This window comes from Fukomys damarensis, unplaced genomic scaffold, assembly GCF_012274545.1.
Source record: "Fukomys damarensis isolate Sample0158 unplaced genomic scaffold, DMR_v1.0_HiC HiC_scaffold_16, whole genome shotgun sequence".
NCBI classification, from domain to species: domain Eukaryota; kingdom Metazoa; phylum Chordata; class Mammalia; order Rodentia; family Bathyergidae; genus Fukomys; species Fukomys damarensis.
In genome coordinates this window covers 80,806,225-80,826,553 of record NW_022900928.1, presented here as the reverse complement: position 1 = coordinate 80,826,553, position 20,329 = coordinate 80,806,225, and the positions used below count along the sequence as shown (strand labels likewise).

The window sequence follows — 20,329 nt, the reverse complement described above, 5'->3', positions numbered from 1 at the left end:
TACCAAGCCTGAGAGGGCTGCTGTAGAATATGGTTTCATGTAAAAAGTGATTTAGGAGATCATAGCCCTCCTTTCTGACATCCTGAAAGGCTGGTCGCTGTGTGGTCTGAGGATCATAGGTCATCAGTGCTGTACTAGTTTTGATATCACTGGTCCTTTGCACTGAAAGGTGAATGGAGTATTAACTATGGCCAGAACTGCCTCCAAGGTGCCCACAACTGGGCGAGCCTATGAGACTGGAAGTTTACTAGCTGTGACGGGCTCTAACAGACATGAGCACATGGTATTTTATTTAATATCTGCCAGAAGTATATGAAATAAATTTTGATGCCAGTGAGAAAAGGCTTGGTGAAGCCAGTAATGACCATGATCATGACTATGATTGTTCCAAGTTAGTTGGTCAGTACACAAAATGTCTACTATGTAATTCCTTAGTCACAAGGACAGTGAAGGGGAGGAGCAGGACCAGGATAGTGCAGAAGCAGGGCAAGATCAAGAAGTTAAAGTGTAAGTCAGTCCTGTCTGCCATGGATGGATGCAAGGTCAGTTTGGGACCAAAATCAGCTAAGCAGAGTCATGCCACATTAGGAGAAATTGTCAGGCCTTTCTTCTTTGCCTTGGTCAGTCACTGGGGGTAGTCCATGCTGGGAAGGTGTGGACTGGGGAGAAATTTCATAAGCAAGCATGAGGAAATCCCTGAAGACTAGCTTCTGATAGACCTGCCAGTAGCTGGAGCATTAAGCATTTTCTTCAAGAAACAGAACTTTTCAAGAATCTGAGCAGCCCATCTCTGTGTCCACTATGGTCATGGGTATTAGAATGTATTAGGTGCTTAACAAGGATTAATCAATTAAATCCATCAGCAGCCTTTTATGTAGGTCTTCTATTCTTTCTGTCTTTTTTTTCCCTCCCAGTTGAGCTCATGAAGATAAAGCACTTGTTCTAGGTTGCATAGATTATAAGTGATAGGGGTCCAGATCTGAACTCTGGCTATCTTATTATTTTCCTATATTGTGTCACTCACGCAGTGAGAGATGCAGACAAGTAGAATGGATAAAACAAATTGTCAGTTTAAACAAGTAAGAATAACATCCTGAGCTTGAGAAACAAGAATGCAAAGTACAGCATGTAGCACAACAATAAAGGAAACCAGGGATTTAAAGTAAAGAACTTGAGTTTTGAATCTACTCCTCCATGGCTTTGATCAATTATCATAGCCATCCCAATATTGCTTTCTCATTTTTGTGATAGTCCTAAAGATATATTTTCTGGCTTATAAAAAGGGTCAGGAGAATTCACATAGAAGGAAATAATATTATTACCTACTATTCCAAGTCAAACTGGGCCATCCTCATGTACCTGCTGGGGGGATCTCGGACCTCGGTGACAGAGGAAGTGGTGTGCCTGGGCCTTGCCGAGGTAGTGATGGAAAGTGGAGGAAGATGGGATCAGGGTGAGCAAATGTCCATGCTGAGAAGAAGTGATGAGTTTTTAGCAAGGTTTCTAGACTTTTCCTGTGTGATTTCAAAGACTCACTTCATAGCCAAGTAGACAGGTGCTGTTATTATCTCATTTTGTAGATGAGAAAACAGCCTCAGAGAAGATACGTCATCTTTCTTCTGTTCACATAATTACTGATGATGGAATCAGGATCTGCACCCACGTGTGAAAGATGGAAAAGTCCATACTCCTGGCATTACGTCATGCTGTGTCACCTGATATGTGTGCTGTGGAAAGCAGCATTGTTGAAGAAGATGGCAAGTCAGGCTTTTGACTGGCTTTTCTTTCTGCTGGTTCAAGCTTTATTTCCAGGAGTGTTTGGAGTCAGCATGATTCCCACCAGGTCTGCTGAGAAAAACTCTTTCTTTTTACCATAGTTCCTCCCCCAGCTTCCTTTGCCAGCCCATCTTCACTCTGAAGTGCTTCCTGAATTGTGCTTTTCTTCTCTGCAGCTCTATGTGGGTGTGACTGTCCCTTTGGACTCAGGGCAGAAGGGCTTCTGTGCTAGCTTCTGGAGGCTTCCCTTCACTGTACTATTGCCCCTTAGAGAATCAGAATGGGTGCAGGCTTGGTTCTGTGATTCACATTCACTAACCTGCATGATATTAAATGAGGAAAACTCAATTAGATGCCAAGTGTGTAAGGACAGGAGTTCAAGACATAGCTGGTGGCTCTGAAGTCTCAGCAAACTAAAGCAAACATGTAATTGGAAGAGAAACAGAATGAGGAAAGAAAGTCCTCAGGTGCTCAGAACAGGAGCCAGTAACAGCCTGGACTTGGGCAATCTTACATCTTTTACATCTCTCTTCTGCTACTTTGTAAAGGTGGAGTGTTTTGGCTTATGCTTGGATGTCCCCCTAAAGCTTCATGAGGTCATAGGTGGAGCTTTTTCAGAGGTGGCTGAATCTAGATTGTGTGATGCTATAATTGATTTACAGTGTAATGGTAGGGCACTAGGATTAAGGGTGTGAGTGCTACCTGCCCTAAATAGCCTGGATAAGATATAAAGGATAGAAAGAGCTATGGTTGTCCCTTGTTGCTTTGCTGTCTTCTGTCTGCCATGAACAGTTTCTCTTCTGTCATACCACCCTGCCTTGGAGCCAGCTGCTTATGGACTGAAACTTCTCTAAACTGTAAACTTAATAAACTTTTCCTCTTTTAACTTTAGGTATTGGGTATTTTGTCTCACCAACAAGAAAACTAAGGCATGGAGAAAGTGGAGATAGAATATTCTAACAGCCAGAGCTGCCTGCCAGTATTACAGGACAATCTGTGTTGTCACAATCCCTGAAGTCAAGGAAATGCACAGGCAAAATCTGAGGACCTTAAATCAGAAATTTCGCATGGGCAATTTTAACATTAACTTCAGAATACAGAAGTGACATTGAGGCTCCTTTGAATCCACAGTTCCGTGATGCATCAATTCCCCGGGTAACCTGAGGACCATTCTGTTATTAGTCTGAGGTTCCTGAGTAGGTAGATAAGGACACACCCGGGCCCCATGTCTCAGGGCCCACAGGGCCTGTGTTCACAGCCACATGTCCACAGTTCGATTCCCATGTCTCTGCCAAGCAGGCCTTTCACTCTTTCAGGCCCCCCAAAAGCCTGGGTCTGTTTCCTCTCCCACTAGGGGAAGACTGGTGAGGATAAAGTACTCTTCAAGTTGGAGGAGTTGAAGGGAAAAGCTAAGCTAGAGAGCTCCTGATTTAAAATAAATATTGTACAAAATAAAGCAAAGACTGAAAACTCAAATGCTGTTAAATGTGTATGAGTGAATAGATCCCCGTTGGGCTCCCCACAACTCTTCTGACCTAAGCTGGGGCCCTCTCTGGTAGTGGACCCCAAACAGAACAGTTCTACAGAATAGCCAAGGCTGAGGGCAGTGGGGAAAGTAATTTTAAAGACAGAGTTGCACCTTAAGAATGTATTTATAAGGAAATAAATGATATGTCTTTAATTTGGTGCCCCCTCTGTGACAAATATCAGAATAATGGTGGGGTTTTCTTTCGGATCACAATGTTTTGTTCTCTCACACCATGGTCTAGACTTAAAATCTTTTCCTCAAGCTCTAAGTGGAAATCACTGATTAGGCAAACTGCTGATGTATGTGCAAAATTAGGCTGCTTACCATGTGGGAGCTTGCTAATTGTGCAAGAATGTGAATTTCCAGGCCCACTGTGAGGAGAGCACTGTGTTCATCCTAACGGAGATTTTACAATGTAGAGAGCCCAGGCCTCAGATGAGTAAGGTGATCAGGTAAGTTTCCGGTGCCAGCTTTTCTCTTGTTTAGTCTTCTTCCTGACAGAATTTTTCAAGAAGCTCCTAGGCCTCATTTTTGCACAATGCTACAAGCACCTAGTTAAAAACAAATGTCATTATGAACTGGGACCTCCGACAGAAGTGTCACACTCACTGAGGGAACAAACATGTAGTGAACACTGGCTTTTTGCTAGACATTATGCTTGGTACTGAACTCAGAGACAGACCTTGTGAATTAGTAAAGAGAAAGTATCCTGACTCCGCCAAGTCGAATGCATGGTAATACGTGAAAATATGGAAAACAGGTTCAGAGGAGAGAGGGATAGTGTTTGCTGAAGACAGTGGTAAGCTGCTCAGGGAAGAGAGTATCTGAGCTGGGCTTTCAAGTTGAGTTTGGAATCTGATCATAGAGAAGGGTGACTTTTCAGACAGAAGGAAGAAGAAACACAGATACAGAGGAGAGATGGACAGATGAACACTTTTTTTTGCAAAGGACATGGGTCCAGAAAGGGTCATGAAACTGTAAACTTTTATATCTGAAAGGGGTTTTGCATTTTACCTGGTGTGATGACTTGCTTTACAGGTGAGGGAACCAGAGGCAGGAGGATGAATTGAATTTCCAAGTCTAAAACCTCAGTCTGCTCAGTTACTCACATGAGCTCTGTGTGTGAATTTTTATTTGCCATTCTTTGGACATATTTATATAACGGGGTTAATTATATCTCATATCAATGTGCTTGGCACCGGTTTTTCCTCTTCTTGCCAAGTCTACAAAGAGCATCTCTTTACTCTTCCCCTTTAAATGCATCCATCAGCCCACCAATCAATTAGTCTATCAAACACATATAAAGAAAGTACTGTCAGGCAGTCTATGCACCATTTGTTTATATCTTATGCCCTTCAGAACTACACGTTTCTTTGTGTTTCTCATCCTTAAAATGCTTACTCAGTTTCTCCCTCCACTTCCTCTTGCAGTGTTGGAAATTGAACTCAGGGCTTTGTATGTGCCATCCAAATGTTGTACCATGGTACTCTACTCTTGCTAGCCCTTCTTTCTTTTAAAACTTCTATTTTGGAATAATTTATATTTATAGAAACTACAAATATAGGACAGAGAATTCCTGCTAATCGTTCGTCTTACCATATTCTATGACCAGAGTAAATTTTTTCACAAAAAGTCCTTATTCTTAAATTGAAATGCAAAAACCTTTGGAATCCATTCTTTTCCCATTCCAATGTGTTGAAAAGCATGAGTTTCAGCTATGGACAGGCATGTGGTACAGTTCAATGCACTACTCAAGATTATGTTTCAGTTTATCCAGGAAACCTATTTTTAGGGCTGCCTGTCCAGTACCATTAGTTTGTATTCATTAAGATGAGGATGAGGGAGATTCATTCTTGACAGACCCTTGCCACTTGCAGCAGTAAATCTCACACCTCCTATTCAGGAATGTGGGGAGCTCTGTTCCATGTGGAAGCTGCCAGTAGCCAGGAATACAGGATGTTATGGCCCCTCCTGGCTCTCCTCCACCCAATCCCCTGGGTCTTGAACCCCACAATAGAGTTATAAGGTTTGAGAGCTAATCTCCAGCCTTCTCAGGCCCTGGTGACATGGGCTGATTGAATACATATAGATGTCAGGGTAAATCACCACATCTGGGAATTGTCGGCCAAATAGTGTGTGGAATAAAATGCACACATTGCCAAAGGGTGGGGGAGGTTAGAAAGCAAGATAGCTTGACAGAGAGAGAAGTGTTGGAATTAATTCACAAACATGTCAGATGGAAATTAGCAGCTGAAGGTTTGCAAAGGGAGAAGAGACAGAGGGAGGGGAAGAGGAAAGAGACAGACAGATGGAGAGGGGGAGGGAGATGGTGGAAAATAGAGCAGAGATGAAGCTTTGCTTCACAGTCTTGCTCTACCCTCTGAGGAAGCCACCTGTGCTTTTGCAGGGATCCTCTCTTGCCTTGTCTTTTGTTCCCCTGTTGACCTCTGCCATCAGCAGCCCCAGCTCCTGGACTCCTCCCAAACACCCACTTCCACAGTGGATGTGCTTTTTTCACACATAGGATTCCCAGTGTCTGGAGAAGGAAACTGCTAAGTGTGGCAATCTTTTTGCATGCTCTGGTGAAAATGGAAGGACAGGGCTTTAGAGGAAAAACTTGCCTTTGACATTCAGATCTTGTTATTAATCCCATTGAGCCTCCATTTTCTACCTGTAGAATTAGGACTATAGTGCAGGTTACATGAGATTGTACATGCAAAACAAATATCTTAGGATGGGGAACACTGCATGAGCTCAGTAAGTAGCTCACCACAGTTCTTAAATGTTATAGTTTGAATCTTGAATGTTCTCCAAAGGCTCATATGCTAAAGAACTTGTTGCCACCTAGCATATAGGGACTGCCAGATCCTTTAGGAGGCCAGGCATAATGGGAGGAGGTTAGGTTTTTGGGCCTTTGCCCTTAAGGGGCACACTGGGACCCTAGCTCCTTTTCTTTCTTTGCCATGAGCTGAGCAACTGGGTTCGTCACAAAGGGATGGGGCCAGTTAGCTGTGGACTGAAATTTCTGAAACTGTGAGCCAAAATAAAGCTTTCTTCCTGTAAATTATTTGATATATATTTTTTTCTTTTTTTTCCCCACAGCAACAAAAGCTAATAAATTAACAGTTCTAGCAATAGGAGTTATAGATTGTAAATTCCCTCTCTGGGTTCCATTCTTAAAATTTCAACCTCTGTGACTAAGATGGAGAGATCCAAGCAGTGTGTTTTCCTGTTTGAAAGCCAATATGGACACATGTTTTCCAAATTCCATTCCTTAATCATTGATTGGAAGTGTGCCCCATAGTAGTGAGTCTGTTGGAAGATGCTGCATTCTGGAACATAATACAGGCAACGACCCAACTTCATTTTGAAAGAAACAATGGAGGTTATTATGTGTGTGTTGAGACAGGTCTGGCTTCATGTTTTCCCTCCTACTGTTGAATATTGCAATGGTGTGCCCTGAAATATCTTCTCCTTCCAATTTCCTTGCTACCCTCATATTCAAGGTGCCACATTTAAATCTGGGCTATGTATTAGGGTCATGTGTAGACTCTGATTTTTTCTAAGGTAGATGTAGGTAAATTGAAGCCCTGTGAATAATTAGGACTCTTAGAGAGCTATTTTTGGTCTCTCTACAGTCCATTTTCTTTTTTTGCTCTCTGTGGCAGCTAACCCCTTGCTCTGTGCCTCTTTAGAACTTCTTCCCCATTTATGAGCAAGAAAAACAAATTGCACTTTAGAAAAACCCCATTCACACCAATGCACTACCTTAATTAGGCTTTGTCTTTTGAGAAAAAAAAAAATGTTAGGCATTAGCTTTTCTATAGGAAAAGTATTTGGGAGGGGGTACAAGGGCCTTTACCTCCCTTTGTTTTTACTATGGCATTCCAAAAAAAAAAAAACTTGCTTTAGTCCTTTTCCAAATGGTTTCTTCCAAGGGACATTGAGTTGTATCATGGTTAATTTTACAAATCAGCTGGATGAGGCAATGGTACCCAGATGTTTGGTCAAATATTATTTTGAGTGTTTCTGTGAAGGTATTTTTTAGATGAGATAAACATTTAAATCGGTGGCCTTTGGGTAAAGCAGATTATCCTCCATCGTGTGTGTGGGCCTACCTCATCAGTTGAAGGCCTGACCAAAGATGAAAACAGGTTGGGGATTTATCTCAGTGGCACCATCGCCTGTCTCCCAATCGCAAGGTCCGGAGTTCAATCCCTGGTACCAAAAAAGAAAAAAAAAAAAAAGAGGAAAACAGAGAATTTCTCCAATGCATGGCGTTAGGGCCCAAACTATAGCATCAGTTTTTCTTGGGTATCCAACCTTCCTGCCCAAGCTACAGATTGTGAGCCTGCCAATCTCTACAATCATGTGAGCCATCTCACTAAAATCTCTCTCTCTCAATATATGTGTGTGTGTGTGTGTGTGTGTGTATGATATATACATATATCACACTCTATATAAATTAATGTTTGTGTGTGTGAGAGAGAGAACATGTCTGCTTTCATTTTTTTCATCCATCTGCTGAATATCATGGGGTATGCCCCGATATATCTGCTTCTTCTAACTTTGTCTCTACCTCCAGATTACATTTGCTTAAGCTTTTTTATCTCAGTCTATGAATATAACTCTGACTCTGTTACCTAAAGAGCCTTGACTGATGCTACACAAGGCTCAGCCCCATCCAGCTTCTCTCTCCTGTAACCTCTCAGTTCTTTTCTGCCTTTTCCGTTGCCATTTCCTTTCTTTCTTTTCCTCAAGGCTTCCTTCAGGAGAAAGAAACAGGAATAAACCTCCTGTCTTTACCTCTCTCAGTTCTCAAGACTGCATTTCCTGCCACCAGGAACAATGCAGAACCTCACAACTCTCAGTGATTGCTTTTTTGTTTTGCCGGACTCCGTCTTTCTAACACTGATTACATTCAACCCACGACATGGAGCTAGAGCAGTTTACGAAGAAGAAAGAAATTTTGGGATTATATACAGAGAAATATTGTGTTAGGGTAAGGGGTGAGAGTGGAGCATTAGGAAACGAAGAGACTGTTTGGGCACACATCTGAGACATCAGTGTCTCATGTCAGGGTGATGGTTATGTTACCAGCGGTCAGGGTTTTAGTGGTGTTCAATCTAACATACTCAAACCACTGGGATAAAACCCACAACGGCTATACCGTTTAAAGTGTGACCAGAGCCCAAGTGCATGCAGGAAAGCTTGAAAGTGTGTGCAAACACACGTGAAAAGACTGGGCTATGTAAAGAAATCATACTTCATGAGAAGTTTGCTCCTAACATCAAGCTGCCATATAGCACAATGATTATGTAAATCATGAACTATGTTTCTGACAAATCTGGCTGTGTTTTATTGACTAGAATCCTCATATCTGAAGCCCATCTTCATTGTTTGCTAGCCATGTGGTATGGCCACCTGCTTTCCCATCATGATTAACTTCTTGCAATGTAAATAATGGTGTGTTCCAACACAGTAGTAAATGGGTGTAGGGATTTTAAAGTGATACAAATTGAACTACTCTAATTTCTGTTCTTTACCTCCAGCTAAATTGCTACCAATAAAATCTCATCCCATGTCCAAATGAGGACAGAGAACTTTGATTTTTTTATATTTAGGATGTGAATGTGGAATAGCTAAAGTATCTTGAGATTGCTGCAGGATATGTGCTACAAATATATAATCATTTTTCATTATTAATTGAATAAATACTTATTGTAAACTTACTGTACACCAATATTCTGGCTTGTGTTTAGATGTCCCCTCCACAAAGACTCATGTGGTCACAGATGGGGCTTTTTCAGAGGTGGGTAGAATTGATTGACAGTGAAGTGCTAGGCTCAAGGGCACTAGGATTGAGGGTGTGTGTGCTACCTTCCCTAAGTAACGTGGAAAAGATATAAGCAATAGAAAGAGTTGTAGCCATCCTTTGCTTGTTTTTGCTACCATCTACTACCATGAACTGTTTCTCCTCTGTGTTGCCTGTCCACTATGCCACCCTGCTTTGGAGCGAGCTGATAATGGACTGAAACCACTACAAACTGTGAGCTAAACAGACCTCTCCTCTAACTTAGGGTGTTGAGTGTTCTGACTCAGCAATGAGAGAAAAATAACTAAGATAATCAAGAACTATGCTGGGTGTTGGTAATACAGTGATAAACTTTGAGGGAAACAGCATTTCCTATATTACATTCCTAGAAATGAAGCAGTCTTTTTTCTCTATGCATTGGTTTCCTTAATAATAATATCCTCCTTGTGGAAGTTTTAAGAGGATTAGTTTAAATAGTATATGACAGGTATTTATCCTAGTATCTAGCATTGGGGGGAGGAAGAGAAGGATGATGATGATGATGATGATGATGACGATGATGATTGCCATTATTTTTTAATTGTTGGTTAGTTCCTCTACACTTGGGTAGACACAGAGATGGAATTTTTTATTTTAATTCACCCTACTGCATTTATTAATTATCAATCATGCATAATGTGATTATCAGAAGCATTTTCCCACACTTTTAAAGGAACTCTTGCTCCTCAAACACCATAAATAGATATTTAAGTCTGTCACACTGAAGATAAAATAAAACACAGTGCCCCCCTCCACCATCCACACTTTCTCTTTGCTAATTGCCCACAGTCAAGTTTGTCAGCCCACCTTGGCTCTTCACTCCGTACCTAAGGCTGCACTCCTTCTTCAGTCCTCACCACCCAACTTCTGCTGCTGCCTCAGTGGAGAAACTGGTTCTGCAAAATTTACCAGTTTCCTCCTCAATGTCAGACTGGAAACATGGCTGTCCAGCTTCCCTAGGCTGAATTTCTAGTATTGCATGCTGTTAGCTATTCTTCCTAAATGTCTGCTCCCAGATTTCTTTGAAGACACCAATTCCTAAATGATCTTTTATTTAGGCCCCTCCTTGAAATCTTTTGAGAGTTTGCCTTCCATGCACCCTTAAAATGTTTGGTGTTGCCCAGAATTCATGCTTAACATTTGCTTTCCTCTTACTCGCCTGCTCTTGCTGAGTGGCTTCAATAGTGGCTGGGGATTCAGCTCTCATGTATACATGGATGACTCCAAAATCTGTAGCTGTACACAGTATCATTTTGTCAAGTTCAGAATCTAAACATCCACTTGCCCCCAAAATGTTTCACTTAGCTGTTTCACCAGCACCCCAAGTACGTTTAACATCCTGCTCTCCACTCAACAACAACTATCCTTAGTATGTCATCCACTCAGTTGCAAAAATCAAAAGTCGAGTGGAAGCCTACAACTCAGTCTTCTAAAGGGAACTTAGGAATCTCTTCATTTGAGGAGCTTTCAAGAACCTTCAACTATTTTATATGGTCTGATTCTGAGATCTTTTAGCATTTTCCTTTTTTTTTTGGTACTGAGGATTAAACTTGGACCCTTGGGCTTGTGAGGCAGGTGCCAGAACCACTGAACTAAATCCCCAGCCCAGCATTTTCTATATGTATTTTATTTTATTTTTTATTTTATTTTAGACAAAGTCTTCCTAACTTGCCCAATTTGGATTGCAATTTGTGATCCTCCTGCCTTAGTCTCCCAAATAACTGGGATTATAAACATGCATCACTCATCAGCTTGTTCATATTTTAAATTTAAATCTTATTGTACCATGCTGTGATACCTGATTTATTTCTTGTGTGAGACTGTAAATTCCTTAGTGGTAAATAACATACCATGTTCTTTATATCTCTAAGTCCAGCAAAGTGCCTAGATAGATGTTCAAAAAATATTGGTTAAAAAAAGAAAGATTGAATTAATTAACTAGAAAACAAAATAAAAGAACAATTTTTTAAATGCTTGGAGACCGAGATAAGACTGCAAGTAACCATCATATAATATGAAACACAAATTCAAGTGTCTCCCTGGGACCTGGAGAGATCAGATTTACTTTAGCAGAAAGAGAATAGAGCCCAAGAAAGCCACAGAATTTTTACTATGTGTCAAGCTCCCCCTCCCTGCAAGGTGTCTTACATACAAATTGTTCAATTCTTTAAAGAAAAAAATAACAGTATTGCGGTGGGTTCAGAGAAGACCAGTCCATGGGGCCTGGCTTCTTGTTTGCGGGTCCAGATGTAGAGGCAAGTAGATTGCCCCCTCCTGGAGCTTCTTTCTTCCACATTCTGTATTCCTTGGGAGGAAGAACCCATTTTCTAACTGCTGCTATCTATTAGAGACTCTAAGAGAATAGGAGGGTTAAGACTGTGAGCACATCTAGAATACACATTTTCTGTATTGTAGGTCTCAATATGATTTTTTTTATTATTTGATTTGTCGAATAGTATGAGGTGTGACTTTCCAGTAATGAAGCTGATTTCATTGTAAGGCTTGTGGAAATGGGTGCCCTCAGAGGAGCCCCAGTTTTTCTGGATGGAGATGCTTTGTGGTTTCCCTCCATTGAGGCGTCAGGGGGGCAGGGCGGGTGGGAGAGGGTAAGCAGGGAGAGTTCCTTATCTGGAAGGGGTTGGGTCTCTGCTGCCCAGTTCCCCAAATGTGCTGGTTAATTTCAGATGTCAATTTGACTGGATTAAAGAATAATTAGAAACTAGTTAACCATCAGTTTGGATGTGTCTTTGAGGTGTTTCCAGAGGAGACTGGCATGTGAGACTGCAGGCTGCTGGTCTAGGTGGAGAAGATCTGTCTTCGGGATGGGCAGGCAGCATGCAATATGCTGGGGGCCTCCTGAACAGAGCAGGGGAACGGAGAATGTTTTTGTCTGTCTCGTGGATCTGAGATACACTCATCTTCTCAAGGCCTTTGGCCTTTAGAAACTAGTACTTGGATCAGCAGCCCCTCTCAGTTCTCAGGTATTCAACCTCAGACTGAGTCTCATCTTTGGCTTCCCTAGTTGTGAGAATTTGAGACTTGGACCAGCCATATTACCAGCACCAAGGGTCTCTGGCTTGTAGACAGTACCATGGAACTTCCCAGCCTATATGCCAATTATCATACTAAGCCCTCATTCATATCTGCATCTATTCATCTATGTCTTAATGTATCAGTTTACTGTCTGTCCATCCATCCATCCATCCATCCATCCATCTTATTGATTCTGCACTCTAGAAGAAACTAATACATTTACTTTCCCTGGACTGTGTGTGGAGTGCAGACATCAGATCTCTCACAACACAAATATTTGCTGAGTATCTAACTCTGTGCCCAGCTCTAGATAGTAGAGGAATCAGGATAAGCAAACACTTTGCTGTCAGATACTCTGCCATGGTAACAGGAGAGAGCTGGTTATGTGAATGCAATGACAGGGAAAGCAGGAAGGACAGAGAGGAGGAGAAGGGGCTGATGTCATAGCAACTGGATGCTACAGCTAGGAGTGCATCACTCTGAGTCTTGTAGAACCCCATGGATACCTTTTTACAATGTAGATCTTGCATGTCTTCCATTTTTGTGTTGAGTTCCTTATTTTAATAGTCAGTTTTGTTTTTGTTTGCTCATTTTTTTAAGACAGGGTCTTCTGTTAGTTCAGGCTGACCTTGAACTCACTAGGTAGCCCAGGCTGGCCTTGAACTTGAGGCAATCCTCCTGCCTCGCCTCCAGTGTGCTGGGATTACGGACATGTGCCACGATACCCAGCCATTTGCTTATATTTGTGGTTTGGTATTATATTTTGCATTGTTAATTTAGAATTTTGGCATTAAGTGTAGAGAAAGGTAATAGAATACCATTGTGAGGGTATTGTGACAAGAGCTTACCCATATGCTATCATGCTCAGTGCAATCCTGAGAAGAAGCTCATGCTAACCCTGCTTCCAGAAAAAAAAGAAAGATCTGAGGAAAAGTACTTTCCCCAAGATCATGGTGCTTATTATAAGGGGCAGCACTGGATACAAAGCCAGGCACTTTAGTCATGCTCAGTGTTGGTTGTTTCCACTAGTGCAGGTAGATGCATCCTATAATGGAAAGGTTCTAACATGGTCTGTGATGGTGAACAGAATAGGATTCCAGTGACTTCAGTTATGACAGCAGGTTGGTAGCTGACTAGGAAAACCATATGATTATACTGCATTTGCCTCAGTTTGGAAGGAATAAGCCAAGGATGAGGCGGTTTCTCATCAATGTCTGGCACTGCTTTGTGGAGGGCTACTATTTGAAGATTGCTTTGGATTTCATCAGAGGTAGTTCTTGCACCTCACCAACAACATTATGTTTTTAAAAAATGATTCCAGTTCTTGGAACTTCGTTAGCCTGAAGTGCTCAGTCATTTCTACTGCTCAGTTCTCTAACAACAAGTTTCCAGTTTACTACAGTCCCCCACCATGAGGGCCCCAAGTAGGTCCCTCCATCAGGCCAAGCCACAGTGTCCCCCAGTAGCTCCTCTCCCTGTCCATACTGATATAGGTGGGCCTCTGTGACATAAATATACATCAAGTACAAGCTTCCTACCTCATGCTTCTTCCTAATGCATATGCAGAGCAGTTGGGTACATTTTTCCCTCAGATAAACACAAGCTGTAAGTGTTCCTTATTTATGAATAACACACAGTTTGAAATTGCCTTTACTACTGGATACATATTTTATTAGATGAAATAAAATAGTAGATATTTCTGTGGGATCCCACATTTTTCAATAGCCATCCTCAACTAGGCAGCTCCTCCAGTGTAAAATGGAAGTGTATTAATCACCATACAAGCTTTTCAAGCTTTGGTGACTTCTAATTCTAAAACTGGTTCTTCTTCAAAGTCAGAAAAAGCCCTGTCCTGCTTGCCACATCACACACACACACACACACACACACACACACACACACACTCAATACCTTGGAAGTTTTTCTCTCTTGACCTTTACAGTTTTTCTCTCTTGACCTTTACAGCTTGTCCACAGAGACACGTTAGAGAAGAAACCTATGACAGTAGGGAATTAGACTTCTTTACCTATATGAAGAACTAGCATCTACTGAGTGCTTACTGAGTACCAGGAAGAGTGCTATTACACACAGTATTTAGCACTGCTATGGACTGCACTTTATCCGCCCCCCTCTAATTTACCTGTGGAAACCCTAACCATCAATATGACACTATTTTGAGAAAGGGCTCTTGGAAGATAATTTAAGTTAAATGAGGTTATAAAGATTGGGACTGGGACAGGGACTAATTCTACAGAACTGATGGCAGCAATGATGCTCTCTGCCCACCATGAGAGACCCCAGCCCACGGGCAGCTATCTCAAACCAGAAAGTGGGCCCTCCTTGGGATCTATTCAAAGTAATATCCTAATCGCTAGCTTCTAGCCTGCACAACTGTAAGAAATAAATCCCCCCTGCTTAAGTCCCCTAGACTGTAGAATTTTGTGACAGCAGCCTGAGCTTGCCTGGACAAACTTCCCTAAAAACTCTATTATTGCTCTCATTGCCTCCATTTATAGAAATGGAAGCTAAGAGTGGGCGAGGTAAGGAACACATGTGAAATCAACAGATAGTGGACTGTCAAAGTAGACATCAGGATGGCCTCCTCCCCAGGACACTTCACACACAGGATTTGTTTCTCTAGATCATAGCAGAGCAGTTACAACAGACCCAGGTTATAAACCTAGTTCCCTTGACTCATACTGAAGAAAAGTAAGCAATAGTTTCTTGTTTTCTTAAAAACATAACTTTGTGGTTTGATCCCCAAGCAGTATTAAATTCTACTCTCAAAAGACAAGATCTGACTAAACAGTCAAGAGATGTAGGAGACGTGACTTCATTGGAGTGGAAGAGATCAGGGCCTGCATTGTAGATTGAAGAGTCCTATTTCTAAACTGCAGAAAAATGCACAGGAGTCTGCTGATCCTAATGACAGTGTGTCCTTGTGATAAATCCATATGGCAGAGTTTTAACATCTTTTAAAATCTTGTAAAGGAAAAATCAGGTTTTAGGTGAGAAAGATGTTGTCCTCAGCACCGAATGTCAGCTTCAGCTTCCTGTCTCTCCCTCTGCATCCTGACATCTGCATTGGGATCTCAGGAAGCCAGAGACTTGCAACTTAATTAGAATGTTCATCCTCTCTCTCAGCTCCTGCCCCTTTTAACTGACCCCTTCGGTTGTCTTATTAAAGGAAACAGCATGGTGAAGTTACTCAAATAATTCTCCATCCCTTTCTTTATCTCAGTACTCCAGCGCTCAGAAAGTCCTAACCAGTAGATCTGCCCCTCTCTTCTCCACTTTTCTTTGTCTCATCATTCTGGTCTGTTCTACTTCTGAAACTCCCTGCTTCTGCTCTGTACCCCTGTGATTCATTCTCTATACTACAGTCAAAGTAATTTGCAAAATCTATCAGATCCTGGCACTTTCAGAAAGTCTTCTGAGGTACTGTCCCACACTAAGAATTAAATTCTCAGCTTCCAAGGTCAGGTAGGCAAGGCCCAGTGTGAGCATGTCCTTTTCTGCCCCCTTTGTCCCAGCCAGACTCGTCTGACATTTGCCCTTACCAGAAATCATCTGCTTACTCCAGCCTTTCCCTGGTTGGGCCCTTTGGCCAGCTGGGTCACACTCCAGATGCAGCTTCCTCAGAGGATTTCTCTCATACTCAGTTTATTGTTTTTTCCTGTCCCATCAAATCAAATCAAATGCTGTGGTTGTTTCTTTTTTAAACTTATAGCAGAATGCCCAATCCAAATATTTGTATGTACTACTAGTATCTGAGGGCGATTTGTCAAGGAACATAAGCACTTCATGCCACTCCATGAGAGTGTGTGCCACCCACAAGACCGGGTAGAGCCATCAGTGCAACAGGATGCTTACGACTTGCTGTTACCAGCAGTCAGCTTGGGGAGTCAGGACAACTGCTTAGGTTCTGAACAGAGCTACCTTCTGAGTACTGCCTTCTGTTTTCCTTCTCTGTGACTGTCCCTTCTATGGAAGAATTGTGTACCTTTGATCAGTTGTCTCTTCCATGATGTAACAGTCATGGTTCCATTACCAACTGCAATCTTTATCTAAGTGGGAATGTCAGGGGACACATCTCAATTAAACTGGTTTAGCCAAATGTGGTTAGACTACACAAGTATTTTTTCCAGGTGGAAGAAATTGCTTTTTACCCTTCTTACTTTTTACCCAGCCCCTCTGGGCCATTCCATCTTCTTTTTAAAAAGCTAGAGTCACCTGAATTCTGACCCTGGAGTCCCCGGGTTTCTTTACATTACCTCTGGCAAGGTTCCTTATCCTCAAGTCTTTCATGATTATTTATCTCCAGCTAGCCAGTAGTCTCTTCACATTTTGAGTACTGCAGCCTGTGATCTGCATTCAACTTTGCTTTTTCTGCTACAGATTTGTCATCATAACAAGACTCCCACAGATGAGCTGAAGTTCCAGTTTGTACAGAGGGCATTTATATCTTTACATTCACATCTTTTTTCATGTCACAAACTGTTATCAATAAAAATACTGGCCATGTTATATAACCATACTGTATGATTTTGATGTTTTCCAACCTGCCAAGTCCTTTGGTTATATGTTGCACACATTATTACATTAATTACCCACTATATTAATAATTTTTGAATTTTTAAAATGTTTATGATGCTTTCATATTGTGGGACCTTGCTAATCCCAGAGAGGCTGTCCTTTCTAGGACTACCCTGTTCTTAAACAGCTTGCCTTTTCAGGATGCAAACCAATCAGTCCAAACCCCTGACCAAAAACTCCTTGTATGTAATTCTCATACTCTAGGGCAGTATTTCTCTTGCTTTGCTAAAGGTTGGATTTGAAAGATCATAAATGGTGTGACAAAAGCTTGGTTGCCAGCTAGCTGATGGACTTTTGGGGAAAGGATCGGGTCACAAAGGCTCTAACTTCATCAAGTGGCTTGATCCACTGATGAGATCATAATCTGATGGTCTACTGGGAGGTGAAAGAAACAGGAGGTTGAGAGTAGTTGAAATGAGTAGGCCATAGAAGCCTGACCTTGGGACCCTGTCTAGGGTCTGACCCCTTCTCTCACTTTCTCACTTTCCCTCTGCTTTCTCCCTGTCTGCCAGTATGTTTCTGCCTCGCCATGGGCCTGAAAGCAATGGAGCCAGCTAACCCTGGACTGAATCCTCTGACACCATTAGTCAAAACAGGTCTTTCCTTCAAGATGTTCTTCTCAGGTCTTCTGTCACAACAGTGAAAAGCTAACAAACACACAGTAAGCCACCCTACATTCAGGTTGAAGCCAACTAGAAATCACCTTGATAGCGCAGAGCCTGCCACAAACAGGCAGATGAAACTGGTCTACTCTCTTGCCTTTTCTCCTTGTTCTTTCTGCTTCCTGACCAACATTGGTGCTTCCCTATTGTGTCTCCCACTCTATGAGTGGAGCTCTCCTTCTTCTGGGAACTGAGAACAATACACTCATGTCAGGGCAGTCTGCATGTCTGACAGCTCACTATTCCTAAAACAGAATTCAGGGTATATGTTAAGAAACTCCAGACATTGTAAGGCAAGTAAGATGGGGATGATCAGGTACCAGTCATGTGTTGGAGAGATGAGGAGTCATTATCTGAACAGACATTTAACTTCAGAACCAGTTCTCTTAGTCATTGTTAATCTATCTTAATATATGACTTCATAGCTCCAAGAAGGAGCCACCGTATCATAGAGCTTGGCCAAAGCAGTTCATAGAAAATTCCTAATATGAGGTAATGAGTCCTGTTCACTGTGAATCTCAACTTTTTTTTTTCAATTTCAATGTGGCTTTAGCTTTATAGTCTAGAAATGGGCATCTAACCTGTAACAGTGCATTCCAGATTATTAAAATTTCCTCAAAACTGCAGACTAATGCAGACTAACAGACAGCTCAGATTCTTTCATTTATTTCTTTGGTTCACTTGCCCTTGAATTCAGAGTGTTCACTCACAGATACTGAACCAGGAGCAAGCAGCAGAAGAAAACAGACACAGGCCTGTTCTTTAGATCCCTGGATGCCTTTAACTTGGGGGGAGGCAGCCAGGCAAAAAATGAAATGTCTGGTTTACTCCTTTTCAAGAATAGAACCTGTATTACTGGGAAAGCTTATTCCTCCCTTCAGCCTATCTCTCTTCTTTCCTAGCCTCAGCCATCCTTTTCCTGAGTGGAATCTCCAGGGCTCTTTTCTTTAGTTCTCCAATCATCTCTCTATCTCGTCTTTCATGTGCTGCCAGAACAACTGCCCTCCTCTCCTCTCCTGAGAAGGGATAGGACCAACAGGCAAAGAAATAGAGCTTGGCCCCCATAACTGAATAGCAGAGATGCATGACCTGTGCTGCCCCCTGAGCAGACTGCACTATTGCCACCCATTTGGGTTCAAGAGACCCACTCTATAGCTGAAGAAAATTGTAGACAGAGTCTCAGGTTCTCAGCTTTACACAGGTTAAAGCACAAAAGGGAGCCTTTCCAGTTGTTGATACTAGACCAGATCATCACAGGGTTGAGATTATGCACAGCATGAATATAGAAAACTGAGGTACACTCAATGTGTGCCATTGAAACTGTTGAGTGATCCTCAAATTCTTCCCCTACCCCCTTTCTTGGATACTTGGTTACATCATGTTGCCCAGGCTGGCCTGAACTCACAGCAGTCCTCCTGTCTCAGCCTCCTGAGGGCTGGGATGACAGATGTGTGCCACCACGCCTGGCTCACCCTGGGATCCTGAGTGCTAGCTACTCTGGAGACCCTCAGCTCTTTGCATATTTGTGCCCTCCACCTTGCAGCCCAGGATCTCAGGATGACTGCTCTGTTGCATTCCTGCCTAAATTCTGCCTCTTCACTGGGAAAGATCTAAAATGTGCTTTCCCTGTAGCTGAAACAAATAGTGGCAAGTATGCTCTGATCCTAATATGCTCAAATTAACATTTTTAAGCCTAAAATTATATACGAGCTAACCATTTTACAGTAAGGGGGACTGAGGCAGTATCTGCTTGTGCTCATCTCCCGAAACAGAGAGGGGAAGTACCTCTTAGTATCCTTGGGCACCAAAAGTAATAAACGCTAACAGCTTAATGCTTATTTTTGAATTACATTTCATTTTGCCAATTGTGCAGAGCCCAGTCTAATTTAACAAAAGGGTATGAGAAGGAAGACAGTAGAGCAGATGCACATAGCAACCATTAAATTAGGATACAAGAATGAGAGCCACGCAGTGAGAGGTGCTTTCTGCCAGGCAGAGCAGGAACAAGAATAATGAGGGGCCCAAGGAAAGAGGGAGTGTTTGGGTTGGGAACTGAAGGAAATGAATCAGAGCCCAAAGACAGAGAGACTGGCCTCTAAGAACACCATATCCCTGGGTCCCCAGGCAACACTGCGATAGGTCCCCTTCCTGTGATCATAAAGCCATAAACAGATTTTATGAAGATCAGTTCTACCAGTTTTTAGGGTCTCCATGTGTTTTTCCTAGGCTTTGCTTTTTGTTCCAGTAAGACGCATGGGTAATGAGGGCTATTTTGCATGTCGTGTTGTAAGAAGAAATGCAGGTGTGCCAGTCACCGGAGCAGGGGGAAGCAGGTGTCTTAGAGGTAGGTCAGGAGACCAAGGAGCTCACCCCATTTTTCTGCAAAGGCACAGGGGTGCTCTGCCACGGGACCTCAGTTTGCCTAGGTGCCGAGCCCGCGGCAGAGTGGCGAGCACCCAGGCTAGTTCTGCTACCTAGGGTGGGGAACGTAGTTCAGTCCTCAGGGCGGGGTTTGGCAACTTCTGCAGCCACACCAGAGAAGGAAGGTGCCAATGTCAGCTTTCAATTTGCTGCTTTCCCCAGAATTCCCACCCTCTACCGTCCCCCTTCCAACTCCCCAACCCCACCACGGTAGCGGGGAGCCTCCGAATGAGGCGAAACACTCTGGGCTTGCCTGGGTGTCAGGGAGCGTGGAGCCGGGTGCAGTCCGGGCTCAGCCCTGCAAGGAACCCCAGTCCTGGTGCGCGCCTGAGGCCGGAGCGGCGGGGGTTAAGGTGGGCCCGTGCCCCGCGCCCACACAGCCGGAATGAGCGCGCAGTCCGCGCCGCCAGCTCGCTCCAGTCTGCTCCGGGAGAAAGTGGTGGTCAGGGATGGAGCTGC

General features: G+C 42.7%; 1 protein-coding gene across 4 annotated transcripts in view; it reads left to right on the top strand.

Moving 5' to 3' along the window:
- The window catches only part of Opcml (opioid binding protein/cell adhesion molecule like), a 1,123,264-nt gene that overhangs the window by 568,219 nt on the left and 534,716 nt on the right, over positions 1 to 20,329 (top strand). The gene's annotated exons all lie outside the window — the stretch shown is intronic.